Raw genomic sequence first — 18,885 nt, forward strand, 5'->3', positions numbered from 1 at the left:
GGCTGTCTAGCACTATAGAGTCAAAAGACAAAGCCTAGGTCCTGCTGTGTCAGAAGTTTAACAAGAGAACCTCTGCATAAAGTCAGACCAGCGATGGTTACACTGTCTGTAAAATAATCAACAAGGAATAATTACTCTTTGCAGAGGTTCTGGGTTCAAGGGTAAAATATAATATCTCTTGAGACAATCTAACTATAACTCTTGTGAGATTTGCGGTCAAACCAAAGATCCATCCTACTGAAACTGAAGATGATCAAAGATAAAAAAGAAAATCTTAGAAGCACCCAGAGGGAAAAGACAGATTAAATACTGAAAACAACATTTAGATCAGCCAAATATTTCTCATCCTCAATAACGGAGCCAAAAAATAGCAAAATAACATTTTCAAAATGTGATACAAAAATAAATCTTAACCTAGAACAGTATAACCAAGGAAGAGGGAGATAAAAAGGCATTTTCAGTGAGAGCTAAAAAGAGAGTTTATTACTAATAGTTTCTTACTGAAAGATTTTCTAAAGGATACACTCTGAAAGACTAGAAAATAATTCCACAGTGAATATCTGTAATTAAAAAAGGAAAGAGTTACCAGAATATGTGATAAAAATGGATAAATTACCACAAATGTTGTTTGAAAAACCAAAAGCAATAAAATATGATTTGTGAAATAATAAAAATAACTAAAATAGTGGAGAATAATAGCATGTAAGTCAATGCTTAGATGTTAAATTATTTTGTTTGAGAGGATAAAAATAATAGTCTTTGAAGAGTTAAATATGTTTCTAACATTTTAGGGTAAACACTAAGAGTAACTTTCAAATTCACAGAGAGAAAAAAATGGGATAGGAAGAAAGTTCTCAATCCATTCAAAGAAATAGAAGAAAGGAGGAGGACATGTACACGTATTACAATTTGCCAAGCATTATGGCTCCTCTTGTTGTTGACAATTATACTTCTCCACCACCTTGATGTCAGATTTATTCCTGTAATTTGCTCTGACCAATGGAATGTTATTGAGGAAGCTTTCTGGGCCAGGTAATGATTTGGCATCTTCCTTCTACCTCTGCTGTGAGACTGGCAGAGGCTGCTTCTGAGTCCTGGAGGTAAGGTAAGTGGAGAGACTGTGCATGGACTTACAAAGTGAGTGTGAAACACATCTTTGTAGTGGCAGGCCCCTGTGATTTTAAAGATTAATTGTTGCCAGAAGTACAATCTATCCTATCCTGACTGATAAGGGAGGAAAATCTTTCATAACGATCTTTGGAGCTAATAGCTGTGTGACTTTGGGCAAGTCACTTCACCTTTCTGGGTCTTTATTTCCTCTTCAGTGAAATGATGTATTGTATAGACAGAAAAATCTCTTGAAGATATAAGGGAAAAAGAAAAAGCAGAAAATATGTTCCAATTTATGTAAATAAAACCTTCAAAACCATAACCATTTCAAATCATACATGTGCATATCTGCATCTATACCTACCTGTTTGTAAATGTAGAAGAATAAATCCAGATGGATACAAACTGAATTGTTGACAGAGATTATTACTAGAAGGGGTGGGAGGCTTGAAGGAAGATAAAGAAGGATGTAATTTTTAATTCTATTAATTTATTATTTGAACAGTTCATACTTGATTTTTACATATTCAGTATAATTTCTTTCACAAAGTGCAGTAAAATGAATGTTGGTTAAAAAACAGCGATCCATAGTGATTAATGCATGAGAGAGAGAAATATATCTTTCAGGTAATATCAATGGTTGGATGTTAAAGTTATATTATTTCATTCGAGAGGATAAAAACAGTTAATCTTTGAAGAGTTAAATATGTCCCTAAAATATTAGGGACATAATTAGGGCGAACACTAAGAGTAACTTTCAAATTCACAGAAAGAAAAAATAAATGAAATAGGAAAAAAATTCTCAATCAATTCAAACAAATGGAAGAAAGAAGGAGGATGTGCACAACATGTATCACAATTTGCCAAGCATTATGGCTCCTCCAATTAAATGTTTCCCTAAGTATTTTGTACCTTCAGGGTTATACTGATATAAATGAAGAATTGAATGGCTATTTTGAGACACTTTGTTTTATTGCTTTTTTCAATCATATTTTTCTGAAAAATAGTTTCAGAAAAAATAGTATTACGCTGAACTTCTTACATTTTTTTCCTTTGCCCACCTTTTTGAAAAATATTTTTTTCCAGTACAATGTTTTAATTAATTAATTAATTTTTTATACTTTTAGTTCTAGGGTACATGTGCACAACATGCAGGTTTGTTACGTATGTATACATGTGCCATGCTGGTGTGCTGCACCCATTAACTCATCATTTACATTAGGTATATCTCCTAATGCTATCCCTCCCCCCTCCCCCCTCCCCACAATAGGACCCAGTGTATGATGCTCCCTTCCTGTGTCCTTAAGAAGTCATTCCTTCCCAAAGCTCAAGTTGATTGAACTTGAGACTCAACCAACAATTGAGCAATTTGAAATTAAGATTCTGGTGTCCAGAGTCGACAATATCTACTTTTTAAAAAGTTCAAGTAAAGTCTTATTTCTGTCTTATGTGCTGTCAGTTATACATGTACAAAAGTGTTTCATGTCCAGAGTGCTTGTGAAGACACATGCTCATATAGAAACTGTAGCTAGCAGTTGCACTGTTACTGTAAATTTTGGGAAAGGAAGGCTGAGAATCTTGTAGATAGAAGTGTGAATGTTCTAGGGTGGTTGACTGACATACTGTCTTTGAGGAATATTGGAAGAAAATATAGAACCCTATTTCACAGAAACAGCATTATGGTCAGTAGGAAACATTTTGAATTTAGTACAAATATGGCAAAGGATTATCAGGGTATATTTGTGCTAAAAATATCACAATTAATTCAGTATACATTTGGCTAGTGCCCACTATATTTCAGAGTAGTTCTGAAATTGTAGAAATTATTATGATGTGGTACCTGCGCTTAAGGAACCTATAGTTTAGGAGAAAAAGCACTCCTAGTGAAATAGTTGTAATTATAATAATCTGATTCATACTCAACTTAAAAAATTTAACTTGTCTTTTGAAATAAAAATGTAAAGTTCACCTAAGAGGAAGTCATCATATAATTAAAAGACAAGATCTAATTTTTAATTTTATAGCATTGTAATTATATATATATATATATATATATATATATATATATATATATATATATTTTTTTGAGACAGAGTCTTGCTTTGTCACCCAGGCAATCTCAGCTCATTGCAACCTCTGCCTCCTAAGTTCAAGCGATTCTCCTGCCTTAGCCTCCAGAATAGCTGTGACTACAGGAGTGTGCTACCATGCCTGGCCAATTTTTGTATTTTTAGTAGAGACAAGGTTTCGCCATGATGGCCAGACTGGTCTCGACCTCCTGGTCCCAGGTAATCCAACCACCTCCTCCTCCCAAAGGGCTGGGATTGCAGGAGTGAGCCACCATGCCCAGCCCTACAATTTTAATAGTATAATTCTACATATATCCAAAGTCATCATGATTTCAGAAAGAGTAAAATAGAACTGAAAGACTGTCATAAGTTTTTTAGTTATCTCTATAAATGAGTTTATGCATTCTGAACCAACCACAGAAAAAAGGAAAAAAATGAAACAGAGAATGTATCTCTGCTTCTTGATATGACTTCCCTATAGCTATTTTCATGGCCTAAGTCAATTAAGTGCTGGCCTAAGTATTGTGTGCCTTCAGGGCTATACTGATATGAATGAAGAATTGAATGGCTATTTTGAGACACTTTGTTTTTTTACTTTCTTTGATCATATTTTTCTGAAAAAAATAATTTCAGAAAAAATAGTCTTATTCTGCTGAACTGCTTACTTCTTAAGTAATTCCTTCCAAAAACTTTTCAACATTGTGAGGATCATATATTTACTTAGAAGAATAATTTTTATGAAAGTGATGGAAAAATGCTTCAATGAGTTTACATTTCAGATACTTTTCTGAAATGAACACTGATCAAAGCCTTTTTGAAATTATGACAAATTGAGAAGTCTTCTAGGTCTTGACTATTGATAATTGAGTTTCTCTGGTGATACACAGAAGTGGAAAGAGGAAAGCAGGTATTTAAAATGCATGTACATATAAAGATAATACAGAATAAGGGAATGAGCTGTGGACTGAGAACAGAAGTTAGGTAAGTTATTCTCACTAGCTGTGTGCTTGGAAAAGTCAGTTAACAATGCTAATTTCATAATTGAAATGGGGAAAGTGTCAATGGGGTCTCAATGAAAGAGAAGTCACACTCTGATGAATTATTTATAGAAGTATGGTCAGGGTTAAGAGAATTAATAACAGATATCAACACATCTAAGACCTAAATATCATGGAAGCTATTACCACACTAGGCTTGAAAATTCAAAGGGAAAAAAGTGTCACTGGAGCCTGGTGAGAATAGAAGCCACTGAGGAGGGGGACTCCCATCAGATGCTGAGGCCATAGATGGATACAGCACTGCAAGAAATGTGGTACCGACATAGTGAGGGAGCTGGGGAAGAATTATTCCTCCTCCTGCCTTCTGATTTCCCAGTCATTCCTCCCATTGGCTGAATCCAAGTAGAAGCTAGCTCAGATGGTATAATCAGTAGAGTTCATTCTTTTGGGTCACAGGAAACTGAGAAGGGTAGACATTGAATGTTGTGGGAGAGGTTAATACGGAACATCAGGAGAAGGATATTAACGTCTGTTACTCATAATTGGTTCAAATTTAAGTGAGATTTTGTACATTAAAATTCTTTGTGAACCATGATAGTGCTGGCAAAGTCAGATGAGATGCTAATACATTTAATCAGTTTATAAATCCCTCCACTACCATTAATGAATAGCTGGAGGGACTGTACTGTCCCTTCTCCAGAGACAAAAGTGTTATACTCTTTTCCTACTTCTTTTCTTCTTCAAGGCTGCCCTTGAGATTTGTTTTGAGCACATTATTTTATTGGATAAAAATATTGAGTGTGGGAAGAAGGTTACAGCTTACACTGTGATTTGTCCTAGCAATCACACACCATAGTCCAGAAATGACCCTAATTGTAAATGGATTTTTTCACAAAGTATCTATCAGTTATATTGCATTTTCTTCCTCTAATGCTTCTGAAAAGTACATTTTACAATGAAATAACCTCATGATATGTTATTTATCATCAATTTTGTTCTGCTGTAAATTTTGTTCAGCTTAATAAAGGTTTATATTTCATAAAAGCCAGTAGAATCATAGCATGAGAAAAATGTTAATCTGACAGAAATACTTTATTGTCAGAGTTTCCTCATGTGAATCACAGATACTCTCCATTGTTTTTCTGCCAGATGTGCCATGGCAAACCTGCTGGATCCTTGCAAAAACCCTAATTAGTGTCTTACTCCCATCAAAGCCATTTTCTGGGATGTTGCATATGCTACTTTGAGACCCAGTGCATAATAGCACAGTGACTTTTGTACTGATAATAAGTGAGTCAATAAACTGTCACATTCTGTGTTGACCAAAGAATGAGAGCTAATCTTCTATTTAGTTTCCAAGATTCCATTTTGTGTGAACAAAATGTACTTAAATCATAAAGTTACTTTATTGTGAACACTTCCTCTTTTTATTTACTTCTGTTCTCCCCTGCATCTGTTTTCATGGGCCTAAGTCCTAGACCATGATCTGTGATCTAAATTAGCCCCTTAATTTCTTCTTTGGATTCCTAAAATCTTAATTTGAATGTTGCACTGTTAATATGAATGTTACATTTTAACTGATATAATATCAGTTAAAATGCTCTAGGCTGCAAGTACAAACTCCCCAATTAATGGTGACTTAAACAACTATTATCTCAAATAATAAGAAATCCAGGGGAGGGTGATTTGAGGGCTGCTTCAATAACTAAGTTAAATAATCAGATACCCACATGCATTTTACATTTTCCCTTTTTGCTATTTGTGTAGGTTATAGCTCTTTTCATTCTCACAGATGGCAATAGCAGCTCTGAGGCACACACACAAATATATATATACATATATATACACATATATACGTGTGTGTGTGTGTGTGTATATATATATATATTATCCAGAAGAAAACCTTATTTGATACACTCCCAGTATATTTTTTTCCCTATGTCTCATTGGCTAAAACTGGGGGTCATATAATCACTGTTAATCTAATCACTTGCAAAGGAGTTTTGGATTTTTGTGACTGGCTAAGATGAATTATAATCTACCAAGGGATACCTACCTTCCATAAGAACAAGGCTACAGATTACTGGACAAAATCACTGCAGGAAGATGGGGACGATCATTGTTGAGTAGTCAGAGTGGTGTTAGACGTAAGTGATATTTGTCGCCCTGTGGCTTTCCATTGCTATAATCCCTTTTTCATGAATTTTGTCTCATTCAATTATCTGTCCACATGGAACTAGTTTCACTCTTCCTGTCAAAGTAGTCTTTAATCTGATGGGAGCCATCCACTTCTACCTGTGATTCTGAATATAAATTCTTAGACCAGCATTAGGAAAGAATAGTCAAGAATTGAAGTACATTAAGAGTTAGAAGTATCTTCTCCTCCCCCAGAAAATACCACTAAATCCACTGCTTTGGCAGCTATTGAAGGCTTCTTTTCTGTTTCCCTCTCATTTATATATATATATATATATATAAATGTATACATTTATATATAATATATAAATATATAATATATAAATATATGTGTGTGTGTGTATATATACGTTTTGTATACACACACACACACACACACACACACACACTGTTGTTGTTTTTTTTTTTTTTGAGATGAAGTCTTGCTCTGTCACCCAGGCTAGAATGCAGTGCAGTGGCGCAATCTCGGCTCACTGCAAGCTCTGCCTCCCGGGTTCACGCCATTCTCCGGCCTCAGCTTCCCGAGTAGCTGGGACTACAGGCGCCTGCCACCACGCCCGGCTAATTTTTTTTTATTTTTACTAGAGACAGGGTTTCACTGTGTTAACCAGGATGGTCTCAATCTCCTGACCTCGTGATCCTCCCGCCTCGGTCTCCTAAAGTGCTGGGATTACAGGCGTGAGCCACCGTGCCTGGCCTGATATTTCTTTTTTGATTTACTATATCATAGAGACTGGAAAGTAAACTTCATTTCCTTATGACAGTGGATGATCATGGAACACATTTCTGGCAGGTAGTTGTGAGTCCAAGTATTTGAGGAAGTCTTGCTATCCTTAATGAGAAGGCAAAACTTTGCTAGTACAGTTGGCTTTACTTATCTGCAGGTTCTGTATATGCACATTCAACCAACTACCAATCAATGATATTCAGAGGCCAGGCACCGTGGCTCATGCCTGTAATCCTAGTACTTTGGAAAGCCAAGGTGGGTGGATCACTTGAGCCTAGAAATTCAAGACAAGCCTGGGCAACATGTTGAAACCCCATCTCTACAAAAAATACACAAAATAGCCAGGCATGGTGACTGGCATGCCCCTGTAGTCCCTGCTACTCTGGAGGATAAGGTGGGAGGATCATCTGATCCTGAGGAGGTTAAGGCTGCAGTGAGCCAAGATTGAGCCGCTGGTCTCCAGGTGTCAACAGAGAGAAGCCCTGTCTCAAAGACAATTAAAAACAAACAAACAAACAAAAATGTTTGAAAAAAGCCAATAAGACACACCAATACAATAATAAAAAATATCACAAGTAAAAAGAACAATACAGTATAAGAACTAGTTACTTAAAGTATACTGGAGGATGTATGTAGGTTACATGCAAATACAATATCATGTTATATAAGGGACTTGAGCAATCGTGGATTTGGTATCTGTGGGGGATACTGGAGCCAATCCCCCTGCAGATACTGAGGGATGGCTGTATATAGTGACTGTATGAGTCTTTTGTCCTTGCTCCTTTATTCTGCTCAGATGCCAATGCATGACTGGAAATGCAGCAGCCAGCTTGCAATTTAAGGTCAAAAGGCCCTGCTAAGGTTGGCAAAACTGGAAAAAGAGTTGAATGAGTCCCTGGAGATGTCATTGAGCCTCCTTCCTAGCCTTGGATTGCTGAAAAGTGATTAAAAATCAGATAAGCAAACAGTAAAAAATTGTGTCATTATTTAAGTTATTTTTTAAGTCTTTTAGGCAGTAGAACAAAGTTCCCAATGGATATATTAGTGGTTGAGTCTGTCTGTTTACTTATTTAGTTTTGTTGAGCTAGTTGTGTTTTCCTGAAATCCTAGGAAACATGCTCCTATTTTCAAAGCTTGGTCCATTATTTCATCACACTGGAACCAAATTTAATGGTTTTTAAAATGCAATTTTTGGAGAGCTGATTGGTCATTTCTCTTTTCAAAATACTTCTAAGATAAATGGCATCCAAGGTCTCCACCTTGTCACCCCTGCTTTAGTGTCCAGATTTATATCCTACCTTCTTGCTACTTACACTGCAGTCATGCACAGTTAGCTTCCAGTAGCCATAAGCACTATTTTCCTACCTGCTGCTTTTCTTATTCATGGTCTTTTCTTTGCTTAAAACATATTTCAGTGTTTTCTCTAACTGTTGAAATTTTTTCCATCTTTATTACTTTATTCAGATGAAGAAGGCTTTTAGTGCCTAGGAGAATATCCTGCTCATAGTAAGTACCAAGTAAGTGTTAGCTATAATTAGCTCTCCTTCCCTTGCATTATGTAAAACATACATTAATTAAATATAAGTTGTGCTGTTTAAAATAGTTACTTTCATATATAATTACTTTCCCCAGATGATTTTAAACTAAGGGTAGACTTGACCTGCATTGTAAGTGTTCAGTTGATAAACTATACTCTACTTAGGTCATTTGAATTGGGTGACATAAATACTCTGAATTCTTGCCTTAAGAGAATAATTAAAATTAAAATTAATCCATGATGTAGGAATCACAAGCACATTGGAAGTGCAATGATGATTCTTATACCACTTTTCACACAAATACATGTAAATATCCATAATTTAGTTTCATGCAGGACATCTTTATGATTATATTTTCTTGGACTCTTTCTAATTCTATTTATTTTTCTTTCAAAACTTAATGCATTACATACTATTTTTTGGTTCTTCACTATAAAATATATCTATTCTAAGGTCCCTGAAATAATAGATAGCAAATTGTCAATATAATAAAAGTGATAATAACCAGCTCCTGGCACTGGCAGACCACTTGTGGGAAAAATACATTAATACATTAACTAATTGAAGGTAATGTGTAGATTAATAACAATGCTATTTTTTGTATTAATAAGATAGTACTAAATGACCATCAGTAACATGAAAGAGAGACTTTCAGGAGAAATAATGCCTTTGCTTTTAATTCCATTTCTATATCTGTGCCTGTATCTGGTACCCAATATGCACAATTAGCTAAAGCTATTTGGGTAAGATATTTCTTCATTAGAGAGAGAATTTTTTTTTTTCTTATATGGTGATGAAGGTCATCATCTTAATCTACTGATGCATTTCTTTTATAGATCAATAGTGTGGATTAAAGAAGAGCAAATACTTTTTTTAACTTGTTAATATGAGCATAATACATATATGTGCTTTTTCATGCATAGTGTTTCATAAGTGGCAAGATAGCAGCTTTGCACTGTTTATGTCTGGAAGTGGTGATGTAAAAGTTTAGACTGAGCTATAAATGTATTTTGCTCTAGTTTTCCTGGGATTGAACAGCATATATATGTAAAACGTGGTTCAGGTAGATCATGACAGTGGAATATTTTGCTTATCTGTGTGAAACTCATGATCTATGGTGAGAATTGCTCAGGACTTAACATAATTCTAGATCTTCCAAGATAGCACCGGAATGCTGTTCTCCAGAAGATGGTTCTGTTCCATTCCTAATAGTTTTGTATTCATACTGCCACTGCCCATCCTTTTCAGCATTGTGTAAATCTCTGCTGTTAACCTTTCTTGGGAGCTATGTAGCAAGTGAAAACCCAGATGCTGATGTGACACTGAAATAAGAGAATTCCTAATTCACCCTTCCAACATCCTGGTTCTCTAATGAGCAGTATTCACTTCTTCAAGGCTCCTTGCTTGGTTTTCATTTGTCGTTTTGTGAAGCACTTAAATTATTTGTTGTACTGCCTCCCATGCCACCTCTTCACCCACGAATAAAATCTTGCTCTTACCCCAAACCATTCGATGTAGGCCTCAGAATCCTAATAGTCCCTTTCTGAGACTGGATGGCTGGTACCGTTGCACATTATCCACTCTCCCAATAGTTACACTATGGGTCTGGGTGAAACTATGTCATCAAACTTTTTATATTTTATGCCAAACGATTTCAAGTAGGTCTTCTGATTCATTACAAAGTGGCCAATACTCACTCTCAGTAAAAACAGTCAGAGTCACCATCTGCTTGACACTAACTAACTTTCCAGGATCTGGCTGGCTGGCAGGTGGTCCACAGGGTGCCAGTGTTGTTATTCTTAGCTTTGTACTTCCCATTAGCTGTTTTCATGACTATTTGTGTGACAGCCAATGTCTCCTGGTAAGATCTGGTCACAGTTGGGCATATGTTGTCCAATTGCTGAGCAGAAAGACAGAGTTTAGAGAGCTATAGAAGTTACCAAAGTGAGTCTTGGTATCCTGATCTTTTTTGTTAGCATCACTGTAGACATGATCTAGGCCTAATAGTCTTGATTATCTGGAGAAAAGTATCTGAGCTCTCCCCAATTTTGTTGAGATCCTAGAAAATTTTCTCACCTTTGTGGACACAAATTAGAAATCAAGGGAAGGGGACACATTGATTTTGTTGCCCTGGAAACTTTAATACTACGTTCAATTAAATCCAGAGTGTTAGCCAAACCCATACATTATATGGGTTCGTGATTTTTTTTTCCTCTGGGAATTACTTACAGTGGCTTTTTGCTCATGTTATTTTCCTTTTTTTTTTTTTTTTTTTTTTTTCCAATTTTAAAACTTTTATGTAGGTTTAGGGACACATGTGCAGGTTTGTTATATAAGTCAATTACATGTCATGGGAGTTTGGCATATGGATTATTTCGCCACCCAGGTGATAACCATAGTAATGGATAGGTAGTTTTTCCATCCTCACTCTCCTCCCTCCCTCTACCCTCAAATAGGCCCTAGTATCTGTTGTTTCTTCTATTGCGTCCATGTGTAGTCAATGTTTTGCTCCCACTTCTAAGTGAGAGCATGCAGTATTTTCTGTTCCTGTGTTGGTTTGCTTAGGATAATAGCCTTCAGCTCCATCCATGTTGCTGCAAAGGACTTATCTCATTGTTTGTTATAACAAGGCTGCATAGTATTCCATGGTGTATATGTACCACATTTTCTTTCCTTTCTTTTTCCTTCCTGCCTGCCTGTCTGCCTCCCTCCCTTCCTCCTTCCTCTCCTCCCCTCCCCTCTCGTCCCCTCCCCTCTCCTCCCCTCTCCTCCCTCCCTCCCTCCCTCCCTCCCTCCCTCCCTTCCTTCCTTCCTTCCTTCCTTCCTTCCTTCCTTCCTTCCTTCCTTCCTTCTGAGTTTTAAAATGAACTCTAACACGCAGGCATTACTAAAAATATATCACATTAAAGATGCTATGGCAACACTTTTAACAATGCCAGTTTCTCTATTCCAACTGTCATAGTCATAACAAGTCCCTCCTAAAAGTTTAGGCTATGCATTTGGGGTAGCTCTGATAAGAATAATTATTTTAATGAAAATTAACAGCATGTTTTTTTTGTCTAACTTCTAGTTTGCACAGATGATTTTAGCACTTAGAAATAGACCTATTCAATATCTTCAGGTGCTCAAGCAGAGGAATGAGTTACATTATTAATATTTATGGTTATGTTAGTGATGTATGGTCATTGTAGAAAACACAGAAGTGGGGCGCAGTGGCTTACGCCTGTAATCCCAGCACTTTGGGAGATCGAGGCAGGCGGATTGCCTGAGCTCAGGAGTTCGAGACCAGCCTGGGCATCACAATGAAACCCTGTCTCTACATAAATACAAACAAATAGCTGGGTGTGGTGGTGTGCACCTATAGTCCCAGCTACTCAGGAGTCTGAGGCAGGAGAATTATTTGAACCTGGGAGGCAGAGGTTGCAGTGAGCCGAGATTGCACCACTGCATTCTAGCCTAGGTGACAGGGCGAGACTCCATCTCCAAAAAACAAACAAACAAACAAAAAACACAGAAGTAAAAATTTCCCACAATTCTAACAGATTTCTACTATAAATCTGCCTCATTGTATTTCTCTATAGTTCTATCTCTAGTTATGTTTGAAATTATGATGAATTAATGATATCCCATCTTTTAAATTCATATTATAATGTAAGCACTTTGTTTTTAAACATTTTTATAGACATGATGGTTAGAAATTTTCTTATACTTTTAAACTTTAAAAAGAGGTACACCTGTTAACCCTCAAAGTTAATTCCACTAATTCAATATTTCTAATAATGTTATGATAGTCATAATTTTACATTAACCTTCATTACATTTCTATTTTTTTCTCTTAGGATATATTCTTAGAAGGAAAATTGTTCTTGAAAGATATAAACAATGTAATATCTTACCATATATTTGTTGGATTGTTCCAGAAATGTTTTATAACAATTTATAATCCTTGTATTAGCATATGAGAGTATGTTTCAGCAAATCCTTCAGCAGTATTAGAAATTTCTTGTTTATGATTAGGATTATTATTCTTTCTCAAGACATAGTAACAAATAATCATGAGCCTGAATTATCAGAGGTTACCCTGTCTATCCACCATATTCTGATTCTTAAAGATACTTTATTCTGATACATAAAGATACTTCATTTTTGCTATAACCTAACCAAATTGTAAAACTGTGCCTATGAAACTAACAGCTGTCATAGTGATGAAGTGACAGTAAACAGAAACTGAAGTTATTCTGCTTGGCAAGTTATTCAAATTTTATTGAAGAAAGGGTTACTAATTTATTTTCACCTTTAAACCATATCACAAACTTAGACTGCTAAGGAGATAGCCTAACTAACCTCTGCCCTTCTTTATGAAAGATAGAACGTTGATTGATTTCTAATTATCCATATTATGGCTTAATATATAACAATTAAGCACTATAATACTGGTTTTGTCAGGCTTCTTCAATAAACTCCAGAATCAAATAGAAGCAATGGTCCAAAGGTTAATTAGAAATACATTGTTATTCTGGGGTCATTTCTTGCAAGTTCTGGGACTGTCATTTCAGTAGAATGGTACAAATAATGAACCTTTACCTGCCACGGGCCCTGAGCTGCCCTGTGAGGTCCCCAGGGGCCTGCCTCTCTGCCCTCTTCACTTCTCAATAAGCAAGCAGATTTGAAGTTGTCTGTTGACCAAGATGGAAAGCTCCACAACAGTTCAAAAGTTTTAGTTGCATCCTACCTGAGGGCACGATTTGTCTTAAGGAAATTTTCTGCCACAGCATTTGAAAAACCAAAAGAAACAAAACCTTTCTCTTGTCAATGAAAACAAAACTGAAAGTAAATGCTTTTAACGTCTAAAGAATTTTTCAGTTGCAATGTTCGAGTCCTTTAGCACATCTCATTGAATACTATTCATTCAGATGACTGAATTTGGCAAAGTTATCATCAATTTCAGATTACTTTGACTCTTAATCTCATTTGTCCCTGATGGAGTTGCCATCTATCCCTTCTTTCCCCCAAGATCTTTCTTTTCTCTTCAGATCTGTATGTAATGATTACCGTCTTGTAGTTTTCTGACCTTCAATCCAATTTGTTTGCCCCTTTCAAATTGTGAGATACCTCAGGGGGGAAAACCTCACATATGAACTCACTTGAATCATACAAAGAGGATAATACAGGGAAGGTTCTTCCTCATTGCTGCCTCATCTCTTCATCATTTAACATAGAAACTATATTTGTGCTATTCCCCTTTCTTCTTTTCTCCTAAACTCACCTAACCTCTTGTTCTTATTATTTTTTTCTACCTGCTGAGCGTGCTTATATAGGCTTCTTTCTGTGAGAATTAAGTTTTTTTCCCCTTCTGGGTTAGACTAGGTTAGGTTTTTGCCTCTGTACTCTATGTTGCAAATATAATTTAAATTTAAGAGGGCTACTTATCTTATGTGTTGTTCTCATTGTTGGTGTCATAGTGTTCTTAGTCTTCCATTGCACTGCGTATTAAAATGGGGACAATAATGACACTCCTGTATTATTCTTCCTATACAGGTTATATTTATTAATATGTTTCTCTGAGAATATCTACAATTTGTCTTTTCTATCTTATGAGAAGAGTATAATCTTGATCTTTGATCGCAGACTCATCTTTCATGGGAGGCCTACAAAGGCAACCCTCATCATGATGTGGGTGGGAATGCCAGATGACCCTTTAAGAAGGAGAATCATTTTAACTTTCCCTGGCCACCTCCCCTTGGCTCACTGTATTCCGCTACCCCCACATCAACGTATTTTGTTTTACTCAAAAAACTTTGTGATTAGCAACACCTCCTATAAAGTAAATTTCATTACATAAGCTGTGCTTAGTGACTATATTATGAATAAAAATATTTTTATCGAACTTACTGCAATTCCTTAATCAAAGGAGTAGACTATTTTCAGATGTTTGACATTTTGTTCTAACTGCTTAAGGGGTTTTAAAGACTCTTGTTGACACCACATGGTGCCACATAAACTTCTTAAGATATGGCAGCCAAATTGGTATTCATAATGTTTTTCTGTAGGGGGAAGGAGGTAGGTTTCTGGTACAGTAGCAGTTTCTATTCTCAGATATTTATCAATCACCTTCCATATGCAAGGATCTATATAGGACACCAGAGGGATATTAAACTGTACTGAAGACTGTGTGTGTGTGTGTGTGTGTGTGTGTGTGTGTATATATATATGTACAAAGTTACTCAGAAAAAAGCCTTCAGTTGACAAGATGTGTGTAATCTAGAGTCTGTTCACAAAGGAGAAAGATGTTAATCAAAATATTAAAACATAAATAGAATTTAGGAATGTGAAGTACTATGGAGGGAAATTCAGTTATACTTTGGTCCTGAATTTCAAGTTATCTGGTGCATAAACAAAAAGTAGAGAGTGTGATCCTTAAAGGTATGTCTAGGAATCTTCTTAAGGCATAGGAATGATTGACTATATTGGAAAATGACATTGCAGTCAGTTTATTTGAATATGTCCACTCTGAATCCTGTAGGACAATTAGCTGCTTGATCATTCTGTAGCTACTCAGATATAATCATTTGGAGGTAAAAATGTTTTAACATGACTCAATAATTACATTATATAAATTTATTAAAAAACACATAGAAGTCACCAAGACTTATCCTTTAATTTTATCCTTCAAAGTGACCCAGAGAGGTAAGCTTGCTCAAAGTTCTATGTTTGGTAGCGGAATTAGAACTAAAAATTTGCTGATGTTTTTGACTTCCAGATTGAGGAGGAGGAAGAAATGAAGCAGTATTTTTTAGACATGCTGAGTTGGATATGCTTGTGAGATTTCCTAGATGATGTCTAAGAAATACTTCGTTAATTATGTTGGAACTTTAGGGAGATAGTTCAAAAGATAAGGATTTCAGACCTGTAATTATATAGGATGATGTGAAGGATGTCTGCTAATGAAACAAAAAATTGTGAGTTATGCCTGGCCATTAATAGCACTTTATCCTTCTATCCATCCAGCTTCTGCCCATTGCTATGATCTGAATGTTTGTACTCTCCCAAAATTACTATGTTGAAGTGTAATCACCAATGTGATAGTATTAGGAGGTGGAGACTTTGGGAGGTGAGTAGGTCATGAGGGTGGAGACCTCATGAATGAGATTAGTGCCCTTATAAAAGAGACCACAGAAAGTTAGTTTGTTCCTTCCACCATGTGAGGACTCAGCTAGTAGATGCTATGAATCCTCAAAAGACACCAAATTTGCAAGTCCCTTGATCTTAAACTTCCCAGCCTCCAGAACCATGAGAAATAAATTTCTGTTGTTTGTAAGCCACTCAGTTTATGGTAATATATTGTAGCTTCTTGAACAGATTAAGATGCTCATCATCATACTAATACACATTCCACAAGGCTGTTCACACCATTCATGTGTCCATTCATTCAAAAATATTTATTGCTAGACCTTATTGTAGGTATTAGGGATAAAATGATTAACAAAGCAGATAAGGTTCCTGTTTTCAGATAGTTGATATTATAGTGGGGAAAAGAAATAGTTTCGGAATTTAAAAAATGACTACACAAAGGAAGACCATGGTAAGTACTGTAAAATAAATAAATAAATAATTAATAAATAAATAAATAAACGGTAGTGATGTGATAAACAGTGCTTGGATTGGGGCCTACTCTCGGAAGTCAAGGAGAGCCTCACTGAAATGTAACATTGGAGGAGACACCCTAATTACTTAAAAGAAGAGCATTCCAAACAGAGAAAACAACAAGTGAAAAGTTGTCAAATGAACATGAATATAAAGCATTCAAAAGAAAGGAAGAAGGCCAGTGTGGAAGAGCAAAGAGAGCAAGGGGACAGCAGCATGAGATGAAGTAAGTGGGAGGGACAGGGAACTGATTGTGTAAGGTCCGTCAGGCCATGATAAGGGATTTGGGTATTATTTCATGTGCAATGGAAAACTATTAGTGGTTAAAGCAAAAGAGTGATATGTTCTGATTTATGTTTAAAAAATATGAGTTAGCTGCTCTGTTGAAAACGGGCTGTAGGAGGCAGGAGTAGAAGCATAAAGACCAATTAGGAGCTATTGCAGGAGTCCCCATGACAGACTATGAACTTGAACTACAGGTTTCACAGTGGTGGAGAGGAGGATGGAACTTAGGTATGTTTTGGTAGAAGAATTGAGTCAGCTTTATGATAGATCATATGAGTGTGGGTGGAGAGTCAGGGGTGATGAATGAGAGGAATTGAGGATTATTCCTAGGTCTTGGATTTAGAAAACTTGTGGATAGTGGTGCTGTTTATGAAGATGAGAAGGAATTGGCTTTAAAGAAGAGATCAAGGCTTCTATTTGGGCTACCTTAAGTTTGAGATATCTATTATATATCTATATAGAGACGTGAAGCAGGAAATGCATGAATATATGAGCCTGGAGATGTGTGGAAAGACTGAGACAGGGGTAGTAGGACATATGCTACTGAATGAGTGGTCCTAGGGAGACAGTGTAGATGCAGGAGAGTTGACCAAATTTTCAAGGTTGGAAAAAAAAAAAAAAAAAGAAACTGAGAAGACAAAGTCAGGTCAGAGAAAACACAAATTATTCGTAGGGAGACACAGGCACAGAGCTTTTGATATTTTTTATTAATTGTTACTTGCCCAATGTATTTTTATTTTGGTTTGTGCTACTGGCATCTCGGTCTGAAATATCTGCTATATAGCATTTTTAAGTTATACAAGTAACATTTTCACTGTTCTGGGCTGAATTGTGTCCCAGCAAAATGCATGTTGAAGTCCTAACCCTCAGAACCACAGAGTGTGACTGTATTTGGAGATAATGTCTTTAAAGAGGTAGTAAATAAAGTGAGCTTCTTCAGTTGGGTCCTAATCCAATCTGACTGGGATCTTTATCGGAAGAGGAGGTTAGGACACATACATGTGTGCACACAGAGGAAAGACCAGTGAGAAAGGTGGCCAAGAACAAGACAAGAAGAGATGACTCAGAAGAAACAAGCCAGCTGACACCTTGAGTTTTGGCTTCCATCCTCCAGAATGGACAGAATACATTTCTGTTGTTTAAGCTACGCTGTTTGCAGTATTTGTTATGGCAGCCTTAGCACACTATACACACTCCCGTCTTACTTCATTTTTCTACAGCATTTAAAATGGTCAACTATCCATTGAAAAATTGTTGTATTTTATTAGTTCTGATAGAAAATTTGCTAGAGTAAAAGAGTCTCAAAATAACAGATACTCATACTTAAGAGTCAGAGTGTAAGTCCAGGGCTAGTGTGGTGACTCTGTGGTGTCAGGGACCTAAGTTCATTCTAAGAATTTGCTTTGAAATCCTTGGGGATTGTTTTCCTTCATGTGATTCCAAATAGATTACCTCCATGTCTATCTACATTTCAGGAGGGAGAAAGAGCACAATCAGCCCTGTAAGGAATGACCTGAAAACTGCCCACATCTCTTGTCCTTACAAACCATAGGTTAGGAATTAGTCACATAGGCATGCTAGCCTTTAAGGGAAGCTGAGACCAACTAAAAAGTGGGGATTCTAAAACCAGAGAGGAAAGAAAAATTGATTTTCAAAACAGTTTTATATATGGTAGGCGCTAAAAGTGAATTTAATCTGTCACCTTGATTTTATTTTATCACTAGTATAATCTCTAACTATTCCTATAAAACTTTAGAAAGTTTATATTTCCTAAATTTATTTCTCCTATATAGTTTAAAGAATTGTATTATACATTTTTCTTTCTCTATTTAACCAGTCATAATGTACTAGAAAGCAAAATAAGACTATACCACTATTTCCTAATTTTCTCACTTGTAAAATTAAAAGATTTAGTTAGATAATGTTCCCTCAAGATAAAATTTCTATGAATGTATGCCATATAACACATATATTCCATATTTTAAAAAATAATTTTAAAATAAAATATATGAATGTAGTTGTCATGTGTAATAAATGTTATGGCAATTATTTATTTCCAAATATTCACCCAGTTCTTAAACAGCTCTTTACTATTAAACAAAATAAAACAAAACAAAACAAAAACTTTTCAGGTCTGTTTATACATATTTAGCCACAAGGTGGCAACAGTAGAGACATTTCCCTTTTATTTTTCTCTTGCTAAGAAAACATCATGTTTAGAATAATGTCATCAAGTAGGTACTGTTTCTTCCTCCCTCAGTTTCACATGTACATACTCACCTGATAAAGCAAGAGGGGCAGGAATTTTGCTTTGTGTG

This window comes from Papio anubis, chromosome 6 (genome assembly GCF_008728515.1).
Source record: "Papio anubis isolate 15944 chromosome 6, Panubis1.0, whole genome shotgun sequence".
Taxonomy (NCBI): Eukaryota; Metazoa; Chordata; class Mammalia; order Primates; family Cercopithecidae; genus Papio; species Papio anubis.